This window comes from Oncorhynchus mykiss, chromosome 17 (genome assembly GCF_013265735.2).
Source record: "Oncorhynchus mykiss isolate Arlee chromosome 17, USDA_OmykA_1.1, whole genome shotgun sequence".
Lineage (NCBI taxonomy): Eukaryota > Metazoa > Chordata > Actinopteri > Salmoniformes > Salmonidae > Oncorhynchus > Oncorhynchus mykiss.
In genome coordinates, this window is record NC_048581.1 from 81853525 (window position 1) to 81869439 (window position 15915).

Here is a 15915-nt window from a genome sequence, read left to right on the forward strand (position 1 = left end):
TTACATATTTCAAAAAAACATTTTTGTATTTCGCACGCTGACTAGAAGATCAGAGCAGTGAGAATGATCTGCGGAACAGGTATGTATTTGATTACAACATGATACTTTCACTATAGATTGTATAATCATCTGGCACATTTATTTCTCGAACAGAAACAATGCAACATGGAACATAAGTCATATATTTAAATATACGTTTGAAAGATCAGCGGAGAAAGTCCATCTACGTTACTAAAACATGCCGTCTTCTCACCCTTAGTGTACATGCTAGTACCTAAATTGAAACTGAGGACATTTTGTGGTCTACGTTGTCCTCAAACTAACCTATGTTCTCTTAGAGAAGAAACCCATCATGTGTTCATGGACAGAAGATCAAATATTTTTTGTCACGTGCGCCGAATACAACAGGTGTAAACCTTACTGTGAAATGCTTACTTACAAGTCCTTAGTCCTTAACCAACAATGCAGTTTTAAGAAAAATTGATTTAAGAAAATATTTACTAAATAAACTAAAGTAAAAAAAAGTTACACAATAAAATAACAATAACGAGGCTATATACAGCCGGTACCAGTACCGATTCAATATCCGGGAGTACAGGTTAGTCGGGGTAGTAATCGCTGTTCTGATACCCTGAAGCTCTTTTCGGTCTTAAGAGACGGTAGCAGAAACATTATGTACAAAATAAGTTACAAACAATGAGAAAAAACACACAAAATAGCATAATCGGTTAGGAGCCCGTAAAACGGCAGCCATCCCCTCCAGCGTCATTAGCACAGTGAAAGTACTCAGGTGAATATGAATATTTCCTGTTCTTTTGATTATTTGTTATCTACATGAATAAAGCATGTATGGTGCTAGTGAAATGTGTTTACTTAATTAATTGTTATAGAAGATGAATGTTGCCTTTGAGAGCCTATGTATTCAAGCAGAAACTGACCGCCATGAGATGCTGAAATGTATGTGTACTTTTAATACTGTATATAATCATCAATGTACTTGTATTGTGTTGTTATGAACATAACACTAGGCAATGTACACAGTATATTCAAATAGAACAACAACTCCTTTGGTGTGAACATTTTACACAGTCAAAGAGGGATTGTAAGATTTGAATGATCTAAAGCAGAAGTTTGGGGAAGAATTCAGCATGAAACAAGAAGAGATTGGTCAATAACTGACTCAATCAACATGAGTAGAGTAATGGGCACTGCCTTGTTGAATGTTTCCCAAAACATTTTTGGAAACCTCTTGTTGTCACACATAATATGAACAGTATTTTACTTTGCGTATGTAGACTATTCAAACTGAAAATATCTCTTAAACGTTGTGATACAGATGAAAAGGAAGAACAAAAAAGAAAAACTTCAGTAAATCCTGCTCAACCTCTATGAAACCCAAGAGAGTTGCACAAGTTTACAAGAGGCAGCAAGTAAGATTGGCACTTGAAAAAAATCTAATTTATTTAGATTTTGTTCATTGATTAGGCCTAAGTGTGAACTTTTCCAAATATTCCATGCATTTTACTGAAAGTGTAACTTCAAGCATGGTAGCTGCATCATAACTGCTTTACTCCTGTTAAATTTCATGATTTATGACAAAAACTAATAAACATCTTATTTTTTTGACAGAGCAACATCAGGAAGCCCATCAAAGAACAAGAATCCCTGTTAGAGTCTGCAAAGTGCCGAACAGCTCAATAAAGACTTTGAAGATGGTATTATATATTGTACTCCAATATGCTGATGAAGAGAATATTCAAAACACAGGTTATGCAATTCAAAGATTATAAAGATTACACTGTGTTTTGTGAACCCAAATTGACACTTCCCTCTTATAAATGTCATGCCTAGTCCATGTAGTGAGGTTAATGAAAGAGCAATTATTTAACTCTTGCCTTTAGGATGTCAAAACAAAATCCATACAGTCACTAGATAAAACAAAGTTGTGGAGACCAGAACATCAGAACTCACCACAGAGTTTAAGGGGAAACATGCTGAAATTCACTAATTCAAGGTAAGATGATGTTCAGATGACCGTTGTGTAGATACATTTGTAGCAATACTTATTCAGAAGAATATTGTTTGCTTAAATCTTATTAATGTGTTGTACCCGTCCAGAATAAAGTCTGCTGAAAACAATTGACTGGAAAAGGCACTTGAAAAGGCTGAAACGCAAAACTATTTGAAGGAAAAAGACAATATGACTGAGGTTTGATTCTATCAATTGTATTTTCCTCGCACAATATTGGCTTCAATTTTTTGTTCGACACCTGTACATGCAATCGTCCAGGAAAGAGATTGTTCATGTGTTCTCTCCCACAGAGGAAAATACAAGAGATTGAGGGGCAATTATCTGCTGCAATGAGAAGAGAGGAAAAATCCATCAAGGAAAAAGATCATCTAAAGACAGACATTGTACAACATGAGTAAGGCCTTTGATGTTCAAATATCACTTATATAATTACCTGAGGGACAGTTTTCCTCCATGTCTCCAATTCTCCATTTAAATAATGCTGAATGTGAACTCTTCCCCAGGGGGAAGTATGAAGAGCTATCAGCAAGTCTCAATCAGCTGCAACTTGAGAACAAGACTATTCTGGAGACGATGCAGAATGAATCCTCAGAGGCAACCATTCTTGTAGCACGACTAAAAGTCTGTATGAATTGAACATGTGTTGCTATATGTATATAATAATACAGAATAATTTAGCAGTTTTCTGATAATTTATGGTATTGTGTTGTTATGGGAATATTTTTCTCTCATTCAGGAGAGGGAGGCAAAATAGATGAAGATGAAGAAGGAAATTGAAAGACTCCAGGAGGAAAACCATCAATTATGGTCAGAGTTGATTGTTAATATTTAATATGCTGCTGTTAATATGCTGCTATTTTTATTGACTTGGCCAAAGATTTTGATACGGTAGACCATTCCATTCTTGTAGGCCAGCTAAGGTCAACAAAATCTTCTCTGAGGGGTCTTTGGCCTGGTTTGCTAACTACCTCTCTCAAAGAGTGCAGCGTATAAAGTCAGAAAATCTGCTGTCTCAGCCACTGCCTGTCACCAAGGGAGTACCCCAAGGCTCAATCTTAGGCACCACGCTCTTCTCAATTTACATCAACAACATAGCTCAGGCAGTAGGAAGCTCTCTCATCCATTTATATGCAAATTATACAGTCTTATACTCAGCTAGCCCCTCCCCGGATTTTGTGTTAAATGCTCTACAACAAAGCTTTCTTAGTGTCCAACAAGCTTTCCCTACCCTTAACCTTGTTCTGAACACCTCCAAAACAAAGGTCATGTGGTTTGGTAAGAAGAATGACCCTCTTCCCACAGGTGTTATTACTACCTCTGAGGGTTTAGAGTTTTAGGTAGTCACCTCATACAAGTATTTGAGAGAATGGCTGGACGGTGCACTGTCCTGCCACCAGCACATATCAAAGCTACAGGCTAAAGTTAAATCTAGACTTGGTTTCCTCTATCGATATTGCTCCTCTTTCACCCCACCTGCCAAAATAATCCTGATTCAGATGACCAGCCTACCCATGCTAGATTACGGATAAATTATTTATAGATCGGCAAGTAAGGGTGCTCTCGAGTGTTTCAATGTTCTTTACCATCCGACCATCAGATTTGCCAACAATGCGCCTTATAGGACACATCACGGCACTCTATACTCCTCTGTAAGCTGGTCATCTCTGTATACCCGTCGCAAGACCCACTGGTTGATGCTTATTTATAAAACCCTCTTAGGCTTCACTCCCCCCTATCTGAGATATGTACTGCAGCCCTCATCCTCCACATACAACATCCGTTCTGCCAGTCACATTCTGGTAAAGGTCCCCAAAGCACACACATCCCTGGGTCACTCCTCTATTCAGTTCTCTGCAGCTAGCGACTGGAACGAGCTGCAACAAACACTCAAACGGACAGTTTTATCTCAATCTCTTCATTCAAAGACTCAAACATGGACACTCTCACTGACAGTTGTGGCTGCTTTGTGTGATGTATTGTTGTCTCTATCTTCTTGACCGTTATGCTGTTGACTCTGCCCGATAATGTTTGTACCATGTTTTTGTGCTGCTACCATGTTGTGTTGCTACCATGTTGTTGTTATGTTGTGATCCTACCATTCTGTGTTGTAATGTGTTGCTGCGTTGCTATGTTGTTGTCTCAGGTTTCTCTTTATGTAGTGTTGTGTTGACTCTCTTTTTGTGATGTGTGTTTTTTGTCCTATATTTATATTGTATTTTAACAAGAAATTTGTGGAATGGTTGAAAAACTTGTTTTAATGACTCTAACCTAAGTGTATGTAAACTTTAGACTTCAACTGTAGATTTGGCCGTATTTTGTCGTTGTCTGAAAAACAGTTTGAAACAGTTGATTTGCTTAAACTTTTTCCAGGTTTCTTCTGCAGATTCTCAGTGTCTTCACCTTGCTCTTCAACTTTGTCATTTTAGGATTTCAAATCCTCTCTCTGGGAAAGAAAAGGTGAATGATTTTGAGAACAAATGTATCTTGCTGCATTGCAATTCTTATTTAGAATGACGGCCTACCAAAAGGAAAATGGCCTTTTTAAAAAAACTATAGTTTTGGCAAGTTGGTTAGGACATCTAAAATTACTTTGTGCATGACACAAGTAATTTTTTCAACAATTGTTTACAGACAGATTATTTCACTTATAATTCACTTTATCACAATTCCAGTGGTTCAGAAGTTCACATACACTAAGTTGACTGTGCCTTTAAACAGCTTGGTGTCACGTTCGTCTTATGAAGGAGACCCAAGCGCAGCGTGGTTATTATAAGAATGAACTCTGAACAAACTAACCAAAATAACAAAACGACACGTGAAGCTATACAAGTGAGTGCTGACAGGCAACTACACATAGACAAGAACCCACAAACACCAAAGGGAAATGGCTACCTAAATATGATCCCCAATCAGAGACAACGATAAACAGCTGCCTCTGATTGGGAACCATATCAGGTCACCATAAACATACAAATACCTAGACCTGCAAAACCCTAGACATACAAAAACCCTAGACAACTCAAAACCCCTAGACAATACAAAACCCCTAGACAATACAAAAACTAGCATATCCACCCTAGTCACACCCTGACCTAACCAAAATATAAAGAAAACAGAGATATCTCAGGTCAGAGTGTGACAGTACCCCCCAAAAGGTGCGGACTCCCGGCCGCAAACCTGAACCTATAGGGGAGGGTCTGGGTGGACATATTCCCTTGATGGCGGCTCTGGTTCTGGATGCCCCTTTACGCTGATCCCTCCGCTTTTGTAGAACCGGACCGTGGATCATCGCCAGAGGCCGCGGACTGGGAACTGTCTCTGGAGACCCCGGACTGGGGACCGTTGCTGGAGACCCCGGACTGGGGACCGTCGCTCCAGACCCCGGACTGGGGACCGTCGCTGGAGGGGGGATCTTCGCTGGAGACCCCGGACTGGGGATCGTTGTGGGGGGCTCCGGACTGTGGATCGTCTCTGGAGGCTCCGGACTGTGGACCGTCGTTGGAGATTCCGGACTGTGGCCCGTCATTGGAGGTTCCGGACTGTGGTCCGTCGTTGGAGGTTCCGGACTGTGGCCCGACATTGGAGGTTCCGGACTGTGGCCCGTCGTTGGAGGTTCCGGACTGTGGCCCATCGTTGGAGGTTCCGGACTGTGGTCCGTCATTGGAGGTTCCGGACTGTGGCCCGTCGTTGGATTTTCCGGACTGGGAACTGTCGCCAGAAGCTCTGGACTGGGAACTGTCGCCAGAAGCTCTGGACTGGGAACTGTCGCCGGAAGCTCTGGACTGTGGATGCGCCCTGGAGACCTCAGGGCGAGTGCAGGGAGTAGGCACAGGACGTACTGGACTCCGGAGGTGCACTGGAGGCTTGGTGCGTGGGACCAGTACAGGTGGCACCGGGCTGAAGACATGCACCTCATGGCAAGTGCGGGGAGGAGGCACAGGATGTACTGGACTGTGGGGGCGCACTGGAGATCTGGAGCGTAGAGCTGGCACAATGCGTTCTGGCTGGATGTTCACTTGAGCCCGACAAGTGCGGAGCGCTAGAACAGGATGCACTGGGCTGTGCAGACGCACCGGAGACACAGTACACAGAGCCGCCGCAGGATATCCTGGTCCAAGGAGGTGTACATGGAGACGGCACCATCCGTCCTATCTGGATGCCCATTCTAGACCGGCAATTGCGAGGAGCTGGAAAAGAGCACACCGGGCTATGACACAACTACACATAGACAAGAACCCACAAACACCAAAGGGAAATGGCTACCTAAATATGATCCCCAATCAGAGACAATGATAAACAGCTGCCTCTGATTGGGAACCATATCAGGCCACCATAAAAATACAAATACCTAGACTTGCAAAACTCTAGACATACAAAAACCCTAGACAATGGAAAAACCCTGAGACATACAAAACCCCTAGACAATACAAAACCTAGCGTATCCACCCTAGTCACACCTTGACCTAACTATAATATAGAAAACAGAGATATCTCAGGTCAGGGCGTGACACTTGGAAAATTCCAGAAAATAATGTCATGGCTTTAGAAGCTTCTGATAGGCTAATTTATATAATTGAGTCAATTGGAGGTGTACCTGTGGATATATTTCAAGGCCTACAGACTTGAAAAATGGGAATATCAAGAGAAATCAGAAAAAAATTGTAGACCTCCACAAGTCTGGTTCATCCTTGGGAGCAATTTCAAAATGCCTAAAGGTACCATGTCCATCTGTACAAACAATAGTACGCAAGTATAAACACCATGGGACCACACAGCTGCCATACCGCTCAGGAAGGAGACGCGTTCTGTCTCCTAGAGATGAACATACTTTGGTGTGAAAAGTGCAAAGCAATCCCAGAACAACAGCAAAGGACCTTGTGAAGATGCTGGAGGAAGCAGGTACAAAGTATCTATATTCACAGTAAAACGAGTCCTATATCGACATAACCTGAAAGGCCGCTCAGCAAGGAAGAAGCCACTGCTCCAAAACAGACATAAAAAAGCCAAACTACAGTTTGCAACTGCACATGGGGACAAATATTGTACTTTTTGGAGAAATGTCCTCTGGTCTAATGAAACAAAAATAGAAATGTTTGGCCATAATAACCATCTTTATGTTTGGAGGAAAAAGAGGGAAGCTTGCGAGCCGAAGAACACCATCCCAACCGTGAAGCACGGAGGTGGCAGCATCATGTTGTGGGGTGCTTTGCTGCAGGAGGGACTGGTGCACTTCACAAAATAGATGGCATCATGAGGTAGGAAAATTTTGTGGATATATTGAAGCAACATCTCAAGACATAAGTCAGGAAGTTAAAGCTTGGCCGCAAATGGGTCTTCCAAATGGACAATGACTCCAAGCATACTTCCAAAGTTGTGGCAATATGGCTTAAGGACAACAAAGTCAAGGTATTGGAGTAGCCATCACAAAGCCCTGACCTCAATCCCATAGAAAACTTGTGGGAAGAACTGAAAAAGCGTGTGCGAGCAAACCGGACTCAGTTACAGCAGCTCTGTCAGGAGGAGTAGGCCAGAATTCACCCAACTTATTGTGGGAAGCTTGTGGGAGGCTACCTGAAATGTTTGACCCAAGTTAAACCACTTAAAGTCAATGCAAGCAAATACTAATTGAGTGTATGTAAACTTCTGATCCACTGGGAATGTGATGACTTGTGGAGGTCTACATTTTTTTTCTGAGGTCTTGGCTGATTTCTTTTGATTTTCCCATGATGTCAAGCAAAGATACACTGAGTTTGAAGGTAGACCCACTGGAATTGTGATACAGTGAATTATAAGTGAAATAATCTGTCTGTAACCAAATTGTTGGAAAAATTACTTCTGTCATGCACAAAGTAGATGTCCTAACCGACTTGCCAAAACTATAGTTTGTTAACAAGAAATTTGTGGAGTGGTTGAAACAACAGTTTTAATGACTCCAACCTAAGTGTATGTTAACTTCTGACTTCGACTGTAACCTGATCCCTGCAGGTACCGAAGCTACAGCTTTGAGCTACAGAGGCCGTCAAGAGTAAGGAAGATGCTGAAGTCAAACGTCAGAACAAGACAGCAGACATGGTTGCCGTGACGGAAAGCACAAGGTTAAGTTCTCTGTTGGCATCAGAACCACTATGACAAAATGGTTGACGAGAAAGATGCAGAACTTGATGATAAGAAGAGAAAAGACATGGAGGCAGCTGCTAATAGAACATCACTGGTATGATACATGATAGTACATTAATAAAAATGTCATTGTATTAACTGGGAGTATTTCAGTAGAGTGTTATATATCTGCTTCTTTTCTGATTTTTCCTCAGGAATTGGATCTGTCACAGCAGAACATGGAAAATGACCATTTGAAGGAACAACTGGAGAAAGAAATGAAGGAGAGGGTAAGTCCCCTGCCATCCACCATGCTGACAAAGCTGTGTCAAGTGACAAATGTTGTAAATTGACTCAGTCGTGATGTCATGTTGTGTTGTAGGAAAGCTGACTACAGGAGATTACAGTCCTGGAAAAAGAGACGGCATGTCAGAAAATGAGCAGACAACTGCAGACACAGGATAAACAGGTACATATTCAGATATCAGAGCATTACAACAACACTTAGTGTTGTTAAAAAGTGTCTGACAAACACTATTGTTTTTCCCCAACAACAAAAACATTTGCAAATGAGCTAGCTGCCTTAGCCAAAGTCCATAGAAGTTAGGTGTTCTGAAACACTCAGCCACGATGCCTGAGGACAGTCACACAAAGCCTCTGTAACCCAATCCCAAACTCAGACAGAAGAGATGCTGTGAATCCAAACATTAATGTTATTGATCATTAACTGATATATTTTTGATGAGTTAAAGGAAATGGAAAGTAAAGCCCCAAGAACTCCATCTTGGAGCTCCATAACAACAGTGAGAGCAACACCGCAAATTAAGGTATTGGAATCGGTTGATTATTTTGTGTGGTGTTTTTATAATGTAGGCTATTCCATCATCAATGGATGTGGTGTTGGTATGTTGTATGATCACTGTAGAATGTATCAGATTAACTGGAGTGGTATGTTTGATGTGTCAAAGGAAAGCAAAGCTCTCAAACTCCATCTTGGTGTTCCCCCAGTACAGCTGGCGCAACACCACGGATTAAGGTGGGGATAGATTTTTATGTGTAATATTCACTGTGTTTTATTTGTTGACCGTGACACGTGTACCATTCCCCCAGAGGATTCTCTCCATCCTATTTCTATGTGATTGAGTGATTTTCTCCACAGTCTTACAGAAGCAGAACTCCTCCGTCCGTTGGGAAGTCTGTGCCCTGGGGGAAGAGCACACTGGAGCTTGACCTGGAGAAAGAGCACACTGGAGCTTGACCTGGGGGAAGAGCACACTGGAGCTTGACCTGGGGGAGGAGCACACTGTAGCTGAGTAGTCTGTGCTGCATAACAAAGGAAACAAATAACATGTATCCAATCAAATTCCTAATCAAAGATCAAATCGTAACAATCATTCATTATTTACATAATTTGGTAATTCAGAAATTCAGTTCAATAAGAAGTCAATAGGAATCATCCTTGAGTCATTGCACCATTCTGAGATTAAGGGTCTCAGCGGTCCCCTCCAAGTTAAGCTGACAGGCGGCAGCTGGGAGAATTATTGTTCTTTCAGACCCATCATCTAGAACTGTGAATGTATCCATGCTCCTCCCTTCACTTTGCAGAGGGACCTTTACGACCTTCAACATGACCCTCAGAGACCGGTTCTGCTGGTCAAGGTAGGGCTCCTTTGCAGCTCCTACCATGAGCATACTCTGCTCCTTCTGTGCTTTGGGAATTACATCATGCAACACTGAGATGGACTTCCTTACAGCAATTGCAGGGTTTCCTCAATGTGCAGGTTTCCGCCTTATGGCTACGGGCACACTTGTAGCATCGCTCGCCTGAAGATATCCAGGCCTTCAAATTAGGTTGAGTGAGCTGTTTTTACCCTGGAGCATGAGCCAAGGAAGTGCCCCTTACTATTGCAATAGGGGCAGTAAGGCTGGAATTTGATGGTCTTGCTCTTGAGAGAGGTCTTCTTCCCGGGTTCCAGCCCGGCTTCACTATTTAAGTACATGGTAGTAGGATGTGGACTTTTATGTCCCTCCTGGCGTTCAAACTCCTTCCTTACCCCGGAGGCTGTGGCTGAAATTGTGGCCTGGTGAGCGATGCTCTTTGCCTTCGCCTTCACCTGCGACCATGCGGCCAGGTCTCTAAGGGCATAGGTGCCTCTCGAGCCCTCTTTCAGGATCCCTGTTAAAAAAATGTTCAATGAAACTCTGAGTTGTGCTGGAAGCTTGCTAAGAAGCCTGTCCACGTGGGAGCCACGTTTCAGCTCGTTCCCGTCTTCTCCTTCAACGGATTGGAGCATCAAGGTCAGGGATTGGACAGCGAGGGAGAACTCTTGGAAGACAGTGTCACAGTATAGCTTCAGTCCCTCTCCTCGCCACTACCTGGGCTCGAACCAGGGACCCTCTGCCCAGATCAACAACTGACACCCACAAAGCATCGGCTCGAAGGACCACTGAAAGATTAGTGGAATCTGTGTGGGTAGCTGGACAGGTAGGATGACTGACAGTGAAGATGAGCAGGAGGTCACGGGTCAGGAGGCAGAGGAATGGATGAGACTGAGGCAGGAATTCCTTTAACTTCTCTGGGATATGTGGGATGCTAGCGCCAGTGAAATTGCAGGGCGCCAAATTAAAATTCCTGAAACATAGAAGTATTATACACCATTTTAAAGATAAACCTCTCATTAATCCAGCCACAGTGTCTGATTTCAAAAAGGCTTTACGGCGAAAGCACACCTTGCGTTTATGTTAGGTCAGCGCCAAGTCACAGAAAAACATACAGCCATTTTCCAAAGAAGGAGAGGTGTCACAAAACTCAGAAATAGCTTTAAAATCAATCACTAACCTTTGATGATCTTCACCGGATGGCACTCCCAGGATTCCATGTTCGACAATAAATGTGTGTTTTGTTCGATAAAGTTCATCTTTATGTCCAAAAACCTAATTTGAAAATGGTGTGTTATGTTCAGAAATGCATTGTCTCAAACAAACATCCGGTGAAAGTGTAGAGAGCCACATCAAATTACAGAAATACTCATCATAAAAATTTATAAAAGATACAAGTGTTAATGCAACCGCTGTGTCAGATTTCAAAAAGGCTTTACGGCGAAAGCACACCTTGCGATTATGTTTGGTCAGCGCCAAGTCACAGAAAAACATACAGCCACTTTCCAAAGATTCACTTACCTTTGATGATCTTCATCGGAATGCACTCCCAGGAATCCCACTTCCACAATAAATGTTTGTTTTGTTCGATAAAGTCTATCATTTATGTCCAAATACCTCCTTTTTGTTCGCGCGTTTAGCCCAGTAATCCAAATGCTCAATTACAAAAGTCCAAAAAGTTATATTGCAGTTCGTAGAAACATGTCAAATGATGTATAGAATCAATCTTTAGGATGCTTTTATCCTAAATCTTCAATAATGTTTCAACCAAACAATTCCTTTGTCTGTAGAAATGAAAATGAACGTAGCTAACTCTCACGGCCGCGCGCCTGACTGAGGTCCTGGCATTCTGCCAGACCCCTGACTCAAACAGCTCTTATTCGCTCCCCCTTCACAGTAGAAGCCTTAAACAAGGTTCTAAAGACTGTTGACATCTAGTGGAAGCCTTAGGAAGTGCATTATGACCCCGTAGACACTGTATATTGGACAGGCAATGACTTGAACAACTACAAACCTCAGATTTCCCACTTCCTGGTTGGATTTTTTCTCAGGTTTTTGCCTGCCATATGTGTTCTGTTATACTCAGACATCATTCAAACAGTTTTAGAAACTTCAGAGTGTTTTCCATCCAAATCGACTAATTATATGCATATTCTAGCTTCTAGGCCTGAGTAGCAGGCAGTTTACTCTGGGCACCTTATTCATCCAAGCTACTCAATACTGCCCCCCAGTCCCAAAGACGTTTTAACCATAAAGTGTTATATTTACTGGGTAGTCTGTGCTGCATAGCAAAGTAAACAGAATAACATGTATCCGATCAAATTCATAACAAAGGAAACATAATAACATGTATCCAATCAAATTCATAATCAAAGATCAAATCATAACAATCATTCAGTATTTACTTTTTTTTTCACCTTTATTTAACCAGGTAGGCTAGTTGAGAACAAGTTCTCATTTGCAACTGCGACCTGGCCAAGATAAACGCGTAGCAATTCGACACATACAACAACACAGAGTTACAAATGGAATAAACAAAACAGACAGTCAATAATACAGTAGAACAAAATAAAATAAAAAATCTATATGCAGTGAGTGCAAATGAGGTAAGTTAAGGAAATAAATAGGCCATGGTGGCGAAGTAATTACAATATAGCAATTAAACACTGGAATTGTAGATCGGCAGAAGATGAATGTGCAGGTAGAGATACTGGGGTGCAAAGGAGCAAAATAAATAAATAAATACCAGTATGGGGATGAGGTAGGTAGATACATGGGCTGTTTACAGATGGGCTATGTACAGGTGCAGTGATCTGTAAGCTGCTCTGTCAGCTGGTGCTTAAAGCTATTGAGGGAGATGTGAGTCCCCAGCTTCAGAGATTTTTGCAATTCGTTCCAGTCATGGGCAGCAGAGAACTGGAAGGAAAGATGACCAAAGGAGGAATTGGCTTTGGGGGTGACCAGTGATATATACCTGCTGGAGCGTGTGCTACGAGTGGGTGCTGCTATGGTCATAATTAGGTCATTCAGAAATTCAGTTCAATAAGAAGTCAATAGGAATCATCCTTGAGTCATTTAGGCTCGTAACGATTCATCATAATCATGAGAAGAATAATACAAATAATTCAATCAGTGATAGGTTATTCAATCTATAATCCCCATTAATTTCATTCCATATTAACCATATAACGATGGCATAATTGTCCTGTGATGATCTGTAGGGCCGTGATAATTGACCATTTACATTACATAATAGGTTTGAAGCGTGAGCTCCAAGCCGCGCTCTGCGGTAATAACTATAAACAATAACTGATGGCCCGCTCTCCCGATCACAACAGATAGTTCAGATGAAAGGTAACAGATTCGGTGGATTTACGTGGATTCATGGACACACAGAACTTCTGGATTAGACGGAGTTAATTAAGGAAGAGAAAGCAGCGAGATTGGGCGATGCCGATTTTCTCCTTTAAATGAGTTAAAATCTGTCGGACATTCCATCTGACCTGATTAAAGCGCCTCTGGCCCAGCTGAGCAAGTGTACATGAATGGGCCTTTTCTACAAGGCCCTTTTCCCTCAATTACTTTATTTGGCCAGGCTGCCAGCTCTACAAGGTCTTGGTGGTTCCAAACTTCTTCCATTTAAGGATGTTGGAGGCCACTGTGTTCTTCGAGACCTTCAATGTTGCTGCATTTTTTTGGTACCCTTCCCCAGATCAGTTCCTCGACACAATCCTGTCTCGGAGCTCTAAGGACAATTCCTTTAACCTCGTGGCTTGTTTTTTTTCTCTGACATGCTGTCAAATGTGGGACCTAATGCAGACAAGTGTGTGCCTTTCCAAATCATGTACAATCAATTTAATTTACCACAAGTGGACTCCAAGTTGTAGAAAAATCTAGAGGATGATCAATGGAAACAGGATGCACCTGAGCTCAATTTCGAGTCTCATAGCAAAGGTTCTGAATACTTACTTAGATAAGGTCATTGTGTTTTTTTATAAACGAGTGAAAAAATGCAAAAACCTGTTTTCACTTTGTCATTATGGCTGCCACGTTCGTTGTGCGGAGGAGACCAAGGCGCAGCGTGATATGAATACATGATTTTAATGAAGACGAAGAACACTTAATTAACAAACTATACAAAAACAACAAACCGAACGTGAAGCTATATAATACTAGTGCAACTAGACATAGAAATAGATAATAACCCACAAAATACCCAAAGCAGATGGCTGCCTAAATATGGTTCCATATCAGAGACAACGATAACCAGCTGCCTCTAATTGAGAACCAATCTAGGCAACCATAGACATACATAAACACCTAGATGGTAAACACCCCCATAAAAATACAAAACCCCTAGACAGTACAAAAACACATACATCACCCATGTCACACCCTGACCTAACCAAAATAATAAAGAAAACAAAGAATACTAAGGTCAGGGCGTGACAGTACCCCCCCCCCCCCCCCCCGCCGCACACCTAAACATATATGGGAGGGTGTGGGTGGGCATGACTCCGAGGTGGCGGTTCTGGCTCGGGAAGTGGACCCCGCTCCACTTCACACTTACATAATGTCTCTGGAGCGGGAACCCTCATCGCCAACCACGGACTAGAGGACACCACTGGACTGATGGTCGAGTCTGGAGTGAGTGGCGCCTCTGGATTGGAGGGAGACTCTGGGGGATCCGGACTGGAGGCAGACTCTGGCGGATCCGGACTGGAAGGAGACTCTGGCGAATCCGGACTGTGAACCGTCATGGTAGGTTCCTGACTGTGACCCGTCGAGGTAGGTTCCGGACTGCAACCCGTCGTAGGAGGTTCCGGTCTGCGGCCCGTCGTAGGAGGTTCCGGTCTGTAGACTGTTGCCGGACGCTCTGGACTGGGTACTGTTGCCGGACGCTCTGGACTGGGTACTGTAGCCAGACGCTCTGGACTGGGTACTGTTGCCGGACGCTCTGGGCTGTGTACTGTAGCCGGACACTCTGGACTGGGTACTGTTGCCGGGCGCTCTGGACTGGGTACTGTTGCCGGACGCTCTGGACTGGCGAGGCACACTGTAGGCCTGGTGCGTGGTGCCAGCACTGGTGGTACCAGGCTGGGGACACGCACCTCAGGGCGAGTGCGAGGAGGAGGAACAGGGCGTACTGGGCTGTGGAGGCGTATTGGAGGTCTGGAGTGTAAAGCTGACACAACCCGTCCTGGCTGGATGCTCATTCTAGCCAGGCCAATCCTAGGAGCTGGAATATAGCGCACCGGGCTAGAAATGTGCACTGGAGACACCGTGCGCATCTCTGCATAACACGGTGCCTGACCAATTACACGCTCCCCACGGTAAGCACGAGGAGTTGGCTCAGGTCTCCTACCTGACTTAGCCAATCTCCTCGTGTGCCCCCCCCAAAAAAAATATTGGGGCTGCCTCTCGGGCTACCATGCTAGCCATGTACCCTTATATCTTTGTCGGTCCTCCATTCTCCTGTATCCCTCCTCGCACTGTTCCAAAGAATCCCATGCAGGCTCTGGCACTCTCCCTGGAACGATCGACCAACTCTCAATCTCCTCCCAGGTTGTTACCCATTCGTCCTTCTCCCGGGTCCATTTCTCCATTAAGCACTGTTCCTCCCAATCACGCTGCTTGGTCCTTTTATGGTGGGTTATTCTGTCACGTTCGTTGTACTGAGGAGACCACGGAGCAGTGTGATATGAATACATGATTTTAATGAAGACGAAGAACACTTAACAAACTATACAAAAACAACAAACCGAACGTGAAGCTATATAATATTAGTGCAGACACAGGCAACTATACATAGAAATAGATAATAACCCACAAAATACCCAAAGAAGATGGCTGCCTAAATATGGTTCCCAATCAGAGACAACGATAACCAGCTGCCTCTAATTGAGAACCAATCTAGGCAACCATAGGCATACATAAACACCTAGATGGTAAACACCCCCATAAACATCCTAGACAGTACAAAAACACATACAACACCCATGTCACACATAATAAAGAAAACAAAGAATACTAAGGTCAGGGCGTGACAATGGGGTATTGTGTGTAGATTGTAGATTTTTACTTAATCCATTTTATAATAAGGTTGTAACGTGATAAAATGTGGAAAA

At 43.0% G+C, this 15915-nt stretch overlaps 1 long non-coding RNA gene across 1 annotated transcript; it reads left to right on the top strand.

The window, feature by feature from the left end:
• Positions 1-8026: 8026 nt before the first annotated feature.
• On the top strand, positions 8027-8955 carry LOC118940109. The gene is made up of 4 exons (XR_005036711.1): positions 8027-8243; positions 8344-8418; positions 8511-8597; positions 8881-8955. It is a non-coding gene; the product is annotated as an uncharacterized LOC118940109 (long non-coding RNA).
• Positions 8956-15915: the final 6960 nt, after the last annotated feature.